General features: G+C 37.9%; 1 non-coding gene across 1 annotated transcript; it reads left to right on the top strand.

Annotated features, from left to right (window-relative positions):
• The first annotated feature begins 7,657 nt into the window (after positions 1–7,657).
• MIR1256 (microRNA mir-1256) lies at positions 7,658–7,739 on the top strand. The gene has a single exon (NR_031013.1). It is a non-coding gene; the product is annotated as a microRNA mir-1256 (primary transcript).
• The last annotated feature ends 2,665 nt before the right edge of the window (positions 7,740–10,404 follow it).

The raw sequence follows: 10,404 nt of genomic DNA, 5'->3' as shown, positions 1-10,404 counted from the left end.
ATCACTCATTATTACAGAAATGCAAATCAAAAGCACAATGAAGTATCATCTCACACCTGTCAGAATGACCATCATCAAAACCTCTACAATGAATAAATGCTTCAGAAGGTGTGGAGAAAAGGGAACCCCCTTACACTGTTGGTGGGTATGAAAACTGGTACAGCCACCATGGAAAACTGGAGATTCCTTAAAAAACTTGGAATAGAACTGCTATACGACCCAGCAATCCCACCGCTACACATAGACCCCAAGGTAACCAGAAGTGAAAGAGACACATGTACCCCAGTGTTCATCATAGCACTATTTAAAATAGCTAGGACATGGAAGCAACATAGATGTTCATTGGCAGATTAATGGATAAGGAAGTTGTGGTACATATATACAATGGAACATTACTCAGCTATTAAAAGGAACTCTTTTGAGTCAGTTCTAATGATGTGAATGAACCTGGGGTCTATTATACTGAGTGAAGTAAGTCAGAAAGTGAAAGATAAATACTGTATATTAATGCATATATATGGAATTTAGAAAGATGGTACCAATAATCTTACATACAGGGCAGCAAAGGAAACACAGATGTAAAGAACAGACTTTTGGACTTAGCAGGAGAAGGTTAGGATGGGATGATTTGAGAGAGGCATTGAAACATGTACATAACCATATGTAAAATAGGTGACCAGTGCAAGTTCAATGCATGAGGCAGGGGACCCAAAGCCAGTGCTCTGGGACAACTAAGAGGGATAGGGTGGGGAGCCAAGTGGAAGTGGGCTTCAGGATGGGGGGGAAACAGGTTACACCTATGGCCAACTCATACTGATGTATGGCAAAAACCACCATCACAATATTGTAAAATAATTATCCTCCAATTAAATTAATTATAATAAACTCAAAATTCATTGAGATTCTGTCCTGCATCTTGGCAGAAAGTTCTCAGATTTTGTAAATCTGTCCAATATATGTCCTGGACTTACACATTCTTTTTCTCAGTTTTCTTCAAATAATATTTATGTTGCTTCTCTAAAAACATAAGAAGCAAAGCTGCTAGAAATAAATCATTAATGGCTGCATTAGACAGATGCTGAATGGCCCCATGTTGCTTAATTTTTAATGCCATAATTAACATCACCTTGTAATTATCTATAGTCCTTATGGTTCTCTTACTGTTTTCTTTGGTCCCTTTTTTTCAAACTTTTTTCCTGATTTGATGACATGTCTTCTCAAAATATTTGGCTTTTTACCTAATATTTTAGTAACCTTTTTATCGGGCACCAAGGGTTGATTTCTAAGAAAATCTTCCATTTCTCTCTTTATTAAAATAGCTATCTTTCACAAACTCTATATTTGTAAACTTCTGAAGTGTTTTCAGCATGTCCTGCAACAGAAGTTAGTTTGCAATTACACAGTAGTATTTTGATTGACTTCTCCCAATGTTATATAATTTATTATGTAAGTGACATATACTTCATTTTATGAAACTTGGTTAAGTCATAAAGCTTTTTTATTACTCCATGTTAGAATCTTCTAATATCTTCTGAACATATTTATTACAATTTGTATATAACCCTGAGATGATCATGTGAAAACCCCAGTAAAGTAGCATTTCTGGTAGTAATACTTGTTTGAAGCATAGAAAAAATGTCAATATTCACACATTAAGATTATAAAAGAAGGTATCCTAAGGAATTCCCTGGTGGTCCAATGTTTAGGACTCTGCACTCCCACTGACAAGGGCCTGGGTCCCCTCCCTTGTCAGAGAACTAGGATCCTGCATGCCACATGACAGAGTCAAAAAAATTAAAAGGTTAAATTAAATGAAATAAAATGAGTTATCTTTTACAGACTTCACTTCACATTACAGATATAGATGAATAAATACACAGATGGGTAGAGTAATAGATAGGTAGATAGACACATATAATAGAAAAAATAAATTTAAAGAAGTTTAAAATAAGGTACACCTAAAGAGGTAGAGTGGGGAGAGTAGGAGGGAGGTTCAAGAGGTAGGGGATATCTGTATGTATATATAGTAAATTCACTTCATTGTACAGCAGAAACTAACACAAAATTTTAAAGCAATTTTACTCCAATAAAATTAAATAAATAAATAAAAATATAAAAACAATTTTTTAAAATTGATGTCCTGATAATATCGTGTTAAAAATCAGGGTAATAGGTATTATAACTTATTTATTTTAGTTCAGTTCAATTCAGTCGCTCAGTCGTGTTGGACTCTTTGCGACCCCACGAATCGCAGCACGCCAGGCCTCCCTGTCCATCACCAACTCCCAGAGTTCACTGCGACTCACGTCCATCGAGTCAGTGATGCCATCTGGTATCTGGCGCCATCTGGCGTCCCCTTCTCCTCCTGCCCCCAATCCCTCCCAGCATCAGAGTCTTTTCCAAGAGTCAACTCTTCGCATGAGGTGGCCAAAGTACTGGAGTTTCAGCTTCAGCATCATTCCTTCCAAAGAAATCACAGGGCTGACCTCCTTCAGAATGGACTGGTTGAATCTCCTTGCAGTCCAAGGGACTCTCAAGTGTTCTCCAACACCACAGTTCAAAAGCATCAATTCTCCAGCACTCAGCTTTCTTCACAGTCCAACTCTCACATCCATACATGACCCTAGCCTTGTGTGAATCACAATAAACTGTGGAAAATTCTGAAATACCCTAGCCTTGACTAGATGGACCTTTGTTGGCAAAGTAATGACTCTGCTTTTCAATACGCTATCTAGGTTGGTCATAACTTTTCTTCCAAGGAGTAAGCGTCTTTTAATTTCATGGCTGCAATCACCATCTGCAGTGATTTTGGAGCCCCCAAAAATAAAGTGTGACACTATTTCCACTGTTTCCCCATCTATTTCCCATGAAGTGATGGGACCAGATGCCATGATTTTCATTTTCTGAATGTTGAGGTTTAAGCCAACTTTTTCACTCTCCTCTATCACTTTCATCAAGAGGCATTTTAGTTCCTGTTCACTTTCTGCCATAAGGGTGGTGTCATCTGCATATCTGAGGTTACTGATATTTCTCCCAGCTATCTTGATTCCAGCTTGTGCTTTTTCCAGCCCAGCGTTTCTCATGATGTACTCTGCATATAAGATAAATAAGCAGGGTGACAATATACAGCCTTGACATACTCCTTTTCCTATTTGGAACCAGTCTGCTGTTCCATGTCCAGTTCTAACTGTTGTTTCCTGACCTGCATACAAATTTCTCAAGAGGCAGGTCAAGTGGTCTGGTATTCCCATCGCTTTCAAATTTTCCACAGTTTATTGTGATTCACACAGTCAAAGGCTTTGGCATAGTCAATAAAGCAGAAAGAGATGTTTTTCTGGAACTCTCTTGCTTTTTTGATGATCCAGCGGATGTTGGCAATTTGGTCTCTGGTTCCTCTGCCTTTTCTAAAACCAGCTTGAACATCTGGAAGTTCACAGTTCACATATTGCTGAAGCCTGCCTTGGAGAATTTTGAGCATTACTTTACTAGCTTGACAGATGAATTCAACTGTGCGGTAGTTTGAGCATTCTTTGGCATTGCCTTTCTTTGGGATTGGAATGAAAACTGACCTTTTCCAGTCCTGTGGCCACTGCTCAGTTTTCCAAATTTGCTGGCATATTGAGTGCAGCACTTTCACAGCATCATCTTTCAGGATTTGAAAGAGCTCAACTGGAATTCCATCACCTCCACTAGCTTTGTTCGTGGTGATGCTTTCTAAGGCCCACTTGACTTCAGGTTCCAGGATGTCTGGCTCTAGGTGAGTGATCACACCATTGTTATTATCTGGGTCATGAAGAACTTTTTGGCATAGTTCTTCTGTGTATTCTTTCCACCTCTACTTAATATCTTCTGCTTCTCTTAGGTCCATACCGTTTCTGTCCTTTATTGAGCCCATCTTTGCATGAAAAATTCCCTTGGTATCTCTAATTTTCTTGACGAGATGTCTAGTCTTTCCCATTCTGTTATTTTTCTCTATTTCTTTGCATTGATCCCTGAGGAAGGCTTTCTTATCTCTTCTTGCTATTCTTTGGAACTCTGCATTCAGATGCTTATATCTTTCCTTTTCTCCTTTGCTTTTCGCGTCTCTTTTTTTCACAGCAATTTGTAAGGCCTCCTCAGACAGCCATTTTGCTTTTTTGCATTTCTTTTCCATGGGGATGGTCTTGATCCCTGTCTCCTGTACAGTGTCACGAACCTCAGTCCATAGTTCATCAGGAACTCTATCTATCAGATCTAGATTTATAAATTTAAAATTATAAATTATAGAAAAGTCTTGCATGTGTGATGAGGAAATTTCTAAAATATTGCTACCAATACTTGTGCCTTTGAGGCATCACAAATAAAGAGAAAAGTGTGTGATTCAGAACTGTACACCTCAGTGGATTATCACAACATAATCTCATCTTTGTAACTACAACTATCAAGAAACAGAAAACTAATAGCAAACCAGAATACCCTTCATACCCTCTCCTATCACTGTTCATTCTTTCCTCCACAAAGGCAACCCTATCCTGATTACTAACAGTCCTTTAATTTTGATTCTTTTTGATCTTTACAAGAATGATATCACAGCACAAATACTTTTATGTTTGCTTTATTGCATTCCACATTATGTTTTTAAGAGTCACTCCATTTGGGGGAGTAATTCTAATTTATTTTTATTAATGTATAATAAATAATTGCATGAATATATTTATTTTATAAATATTTTCTACTGATATACATTTAGATTGTAGTAGCTATTACAAATAATGTCCTGTGTATTTTGGGGGCACGTCATATTTTGCACATTTCTACATGTGACTCTTACATATATAATTAAAATAGGATTTTCTGCTAAGACACCTGTATGTTGATCCACAGCTCAAACTTCTGAAGTGAATATCCCCTTTTGTAGTCAACTAATAGAATATATAGTTAAAATTGCTCTGCATTCTTGAAAATGCCTGGTAGTAAAAGAATAATAATTTAGCCATCCTGGTGGGCACTGGTGGTATTTCATTATGAGTTAGATTCAGATTGGAGTGATTACTTGTAATCTGGACAAGTTTATGCATGCTATTTTTCCAAGTAACTTTATCATTTAAAATTTTTATGCATTTTTTCACTTAATTGATGTAATTAATTGATATTTATATGTTCTATACAGAAAACCTATGTGGGATACATGTATCACAAATATTTTCTCAATAGTTCATTTTTTTAAGCTTATCTAAATACTTTTTAAAAAATAGATCTTAATTTTAATGAAATCTTATTTATCGAGATTTCCATTTTTGGAAAAGTGCTTTTGTATTAAATTTAAAAAATATTTCCCTACCTCAAGATTTTCTCTTACTGTCTTATAGTGAAGTTATCTGGAGAAGGCAATGGCACCCCGCTCCAGTACTCTTGCCTGGAAAATTCCAGGGACAGAGAAGCCTGGTAGGCTGCAGTCCATGGGGTCGCTAAGAGTAGGACACAACTGAGCGACTTCACTTTCACTTTTCACTGTCATGCATTGTAAAAGGAAATGGCAACCCACTCCAGTATTCTTGCCTGGAGAATCCCAGTTACAGAGGAGCCTGGTGGGCTGCCGTCTATGTGGTAGCACAGAGTGGGACACAACTGAAGCTACTTAGCAGCAGCAGTGAAGTTATATTTCTTAATTCAAATTGACTACTATCATTGATATAAACCTAAAATTAAACAAATATTGACTATAAAACAATAGTAACAAAGTGAAGGGTACACAGAACCTCTCTTCATTATTTCCTTATAATAGTGTGTGAATCTATAATTATCTTAAAATGTTTTAAAATAATGAAACAAATAAGCAAGTAGACTTTATCACAAAAAGAGCTATTGAGAGAAATTTCATAACATCACAATGTTTAAAACCTGAGGGAAATCTCATTGTACTACTAAATGAATTTGTTTAAATAACTGTCTACTTTAAAGTATCCATAGGAAATTTAACTGAAAATTAAGATATACAACAAAAATACTGATTAATATTAATTTTTGTTATTAATAATGCTGATGCATGTACACATAAGAGCTTTTCATTTGTTTACAATTTATGTTATTTAAATATTCATATACTCCTTTTCAAATATTCTAATTATTTCAAGGCATATCTCAGCAATACTGCAAGTTCAGTAATGAAGAAAATTGTAAAGAAGCAAATCACAAAATTTTTTTCATTTCCCAGTGCAGGTAAATGTTATGTTTACACTATATTGTAGTCTATTAAGTATGCAATAGCATTATCTAGAATAACAATGTTCAGTTCTGTTCAGTTCAGTCGCTCAGTCATTCCGACTCTTTGCAACCCCATGAATTGCAGCACGCCAGGCTTCCCTGTCCATCACCATCTCCAGGACTTCACTCAAACTCATATCCATCTAGTCAGTGATGCCATCCAGCCATCTCATCCTCTGTCGTCCCCTTCTCCTCCTGCCCCCTATCCCTCCCAGCATCAGAGTCTTTTCCAATGAGTCAACTCTTCGCATGAGGTGGCCAAAGTATTGGAGTTTCAGCTTTAGCATCCTTCCTTCCAAATAACAATGTGCATATATTAATAAAAATACTTTATTGCTAAAATATGTTAACCATCATGTGAACCTTCTGGGGACCAAAGTCTCATTGCTGGTGGTGGGTCTTACCTCAGTGCTGATGGCTGAGATTGAAAAGGGTGGGGTGACTGGGGTGGCTGTAGCAATTTCTTAAAATAAAATGACAAAAACTACTGTTTTGATTGACTTTTACAATTTATCTGTAGCACATAATGTTGTTTGATAGCATTTTAGTCACAACAGAACTTCTTTAAAAATTGGAGTTAGTCCTCTTAAACCTGCCACTGTTTTATGAACTAAATTTAGGTAATATGCTCAATTCTTTGTTGTTATTTCTACAAACATCACAGCATCTTCACCATCTCAAAAACTGCTTTATTTGCTTATCCATAAGAAACAACTTCTCATCCATGAAAACTGTATCATGAGATTGCATCAATTCAGTCACATTTTCAGGCTCCACTTTCAATTCTATTTTTATTGCTACATTCCATCACATATCCTCCACTGAAATCTTGAACCCCTAAAAGTCATCCTTGAGGGTTGGAACTAACTCTTTACAAACTCCTATTAATGTTGATATTTTGACCTTTTCTTATGAATCATGAATGTCCTTAATGGCATCTAGAGTGGTGAATCCTTTTCAAAAGGTTTTCAATTTACTGTGTCCAGATTCACCAGAAGAATCACTATATATGGCAGCTATATCCTTATGAAATAGGCTTACATAATAAGACTTGAAATTACTCATTGATCCATGGGCTACAGAGTGGATGTTGTATTAGCAGACATGATAACAAAATTAATTTTATTGTATATCTCCATCAAAGCTCTTGGGTGACAGGTACATTGTCAATCAGCTGTAATAATTTGAAAGTAGTCTTTTTTCTTTTTCTGAGTGCAGGTCTCAACAGTGGGTTTAAAATATTCAGTTAACCATATTGTAAACAAATCTGCTGTCATCCAGGCTTTGTTATTTCATTTACAGAACATACAAATAGGAGATTTAGCATAATTCTTAAGTGCCCTAGAACTTTCAAATCAGTAAAAAAAATTGTCTTCAACTTAAAGACAGCAGCTGTGTTAGCTCCTCACAAGAGAGTCAGCCTGTGCTTTGAAGCTTTGAAGTCAGGCATTGACTTCTCTCTAGATATTAAAGTCCTTAGGTAGACATAGGTAGATATTTCCTTCAGTGGTAGATGTGTTTTCTCCTTTGCCACTCTTTCACATTTTAGCTGGAGCCCATTCTGGACTTAGTAGTAGTAGTATTATCGCTTAGTTGTATCTGACTCTTTGTGACCCCATGGACTGTAGTCTACAAGGCTCCTCTGTCCATGAGGTTCTCCAGGCAAGAATACTGGAGTGGGTAGCCATTCCCATCTCCAGAGTTTCTTCCAACCCAGGGATTGAACCTGGGTCTCCTGCATTGCAGGCAGATTCTTTACCATCTGAGCAACAGGGAAGTTCTATTAAAGTCCTAGATGGCATATTCTTCCAATATAAAGCTGCGTCCAAGGAGTGGTGGCTGAGTGGGCGCGGGAGGGCTGAGAGGAGCTACTCCACGTCCAAGGTCAGGAGGGGCAGCTGTGAGGAGATACCCCTTGTCCAAGGTAAGGAGCACTGGTTGTGTTTTGCGGGAGCAGCCGTGAAGAGATACCCCATGTCCAAGGTAAGAGAAACACAAGTACGATGGTAGGTGCTGCGAGAGGGCATCAGAGGCAGACACTGAAACCGTAATCACAGAAAACTAGCCAATCTGATGACACGGACCACAGCCTTGTCTAACTCAATGAAACTAAGCCATGCTGTGTGGGGCCACCCAAGATGGATAGGTCATGGTGGAGAGGTCTAACAGCATGTGGTCCACTGGAAAAGGGAATGGCAAACCACTTCAGTATTCTTGCCTTGAGAACCCCATGAACAGTATGAAAAGGCAAAATGACAGGATACAAAAGAGAAATTCCCCAGATCAGTAAGTGCCCAATATGCTACTGGAGATCAGTGGAGAAATAACTCCAGAAAGAATGAAGGGATGAGGCCAAAGCAAAACAATACCTAGTTGTGGATGTGACTGATGATAGAAGCAAGGTCCAATGCTATAAAGAGCAATATTGCACAGGAACCTTGAATGTTAGGTTCATGAATCAAGGCAAATTGGAAGTGGTCAAACAGGACATGGCAAGAATGAATGTCGACATTCTAGAAATCAGCGAACTAAAATGGACTGGAGTGGGTGAATTTAACTTAGATGCTTTTTATATCTACTACTGTGGGCAGGATTCCTTTAGGAGAAATAGAGTAGCCATCATGGTCAAAAAAACAGTTTGAAATACAGTATTTGGATGCAATTTCAAAAATGACAGAATGATCTCTGTTTGTTTCCAAAGCAAACCATTCAATATCACAGTAATCCAAGTCTATGCCCCAACCAGTAATGCTGAAGAAGCTGAAGTTGAACTGTACTATGAAGACCTACAAGACCTTTTAGAACTAACACCCCAAAAAGATGTCCTTTTTATTATAGGGGACTGGAATGCAAAAGTAGGTAGTTAAGAAACACCTGGAATAACAGGTAAATTTGGCCTTGGAGTATGGAAAGAAGTAGGGCAAAGGCTAATAGAGTTTTGCCAAGAGGACACACTGGTCATAGCAAACACCCTCTTCCAACAACACAATAGAAGACTCTACACCTGGATATCACCAGATGGTCAACACCCAAATAAGACTGAGTATATTCTTTGCAGCCAAAGATGGAAAAGCTCTATACAGTCAGCAAAAACAAGACCAGGAGCTGACTGTGGCTCAGATCATGAACTCTTTATTGCCAAATTCAGACTTAAATTGAAGAAAGTAGGGAAAACCACTAGACCATTCAGGTATGACTTAAGTCAAATCTCTTATGATTATACATTGGAAGTGAGAAATAGATTTAAGGGACTAGATCTGATAGATGGAGTGCCTGATGAACTATGGACTGAGGTTCGTGACACTGTACAGGAGACAGGGATCAAGACCACCCTCATGGAAAAAAAAATGCAAAAAAGCAAAATGGCTGTCTGGGGAGGTCTTAAAATAGCTGTGAAAAGAAGAGAAGCAAAAAGCAAAGGAGAAAAGGAAAGATATAAGCATCTGAATGCAGAGTTCCAAAGAATAGCAAGGAGAGAAAAGAAAGCCTTCCTCAGTGATCAATGCAAAGAAATAGAGGAAAATAACAGAATGGGAAAGACTAGACATCTCCTTAAGAAAATTAGAGGTACCAAGGGAATATTTCATGCAAAGCTGGGCTCAATAAAGGACAGAAACGGTATGGACCTAACAGAAGAAGAAGATATTAAGATGAGGTGGCAAGAAGACACAGAAGAACTATAGAAAAAAAGATCTTCATGACCCAGATAATCACGATGCTGTGATCACTTACATAGAGCCAGACATCCTGGAACCTGAAGTCAAGTGGGCCTTAGAAAGCATCACCACGAACAAAGCTAGTGGAGGTGATGGAACTCCAGTTGAGCTCTTTCAAATTCTGAAAGATGATGCTGTGAAAGTGCTGCACTCAATATGCCAGCAAATTTGGAAAGCTCAGCAGTGGCCACAGGACTGGAAAAGGTCAGTTTTCATTCCAATCCCAAAGTAAGGCAATGCCAAAGAATGCTCAAACTACTGCACAATTGAACTCATCTGTCAAGCTAGTAAAGTAATGCTCAAAATTCTCCAAGCCAGGCTTCAGCAATACATGAACCATGAACTTCCAGATGTTCAAGCTGGTTTTAGAAAAGGCAGAGGACCAGAGATCAAATTGTCAACATCCGCTGGATCGTTAAAAAAGCAAGAGAGTTCCAGAAAAATA

This window comes from Bos taurus, chromosome 12 (assembly GCF_002263795.3).
Source record: "Bos taurus isolate L1 Dominette 01449 registration number 42190680 breed Hereford chromosome 12, ARS-UCD2.0, whole genome shotgun sequence".
Classification (NCBI taxonomy): domain Eukaryota; kingdom Metazoa; phylum Chordata; class Mammalia; order Artiodactyla; family Bovidae; genus Bos; species Bos taurus.
The sequence above is the reverse complement of the archived record's forward strand: the minus strand, read 5'-3'. Positions and strand labels throughout refer to the sequence as shown.